This window comes from Priapulus caudatus, unplaced genomic scaffold (genome assembly GCF_000485595.1).
Source record: "Priapulus caudatus unplaced genomic scaffold, Priapulus_caudatus-5.0.1 Scaffold284, whole genome shotgun sequence".
Lineage (NCBI taxonomy): Eukaryota > Metazoa > Priapulida > Priapulimorpha > Priapulimorphida > Priapulidae > Priapulus > Priapulus caudatus.
The window spans coordinates 293,317-293,926 of NW_014577345.1; positions in this window are offsets into that span (position 1 = coordinate 293,317).

Genomic DNA, 610 nt, shown 5'->3' on the forward strand with positions numbered 1-610 from the left:
TGTTGTCAATGTTGCTGGTGTTGTCGCTGTTGTCAATGTTGCTGGTGTTGTCGCTGTTGTCAATGTTGTCAGCGCATCAACAACAAACAAACACACCAGTACGTATAGATGAGGGTAATAAAATTTTATTACATACAATACCTGTGTAGTAGTTAAAACAATGTCCGATTTGACAAATGACTATACGCTCCTAACTACAAGGAAACCCATAGTTCACCTACATTCAAAACATACAGCCGAGTTAAGTCAAGCTCGTAACTTATAACGCGTAATTTCCTCGTTTTAACTAACAGACAGGCCTAACTGATATGAACCTCAATGATAAAGCTCTGAGCGAGTGCGCCTCAACAACAACAACTATAAATTAAATATGTCCGACAGGCAGACATACATATCGTGAAAATACGATAAAAGGAGAAACGGGGATGGTGGGAGATACCACGGGTAATATCTTGTCAGTGTATGGTGACAGTCTAAATATAAGAGAATATCTGACATACCAGCACTGAGTTCAACAATGTAGAGGGCGCTGACGATAAGATGTGCAGCGGCAGAGGGCGCTGATGATAGGATGTGCAGCGGTAGAGGGCGCTGATGATAGGATGTGCAG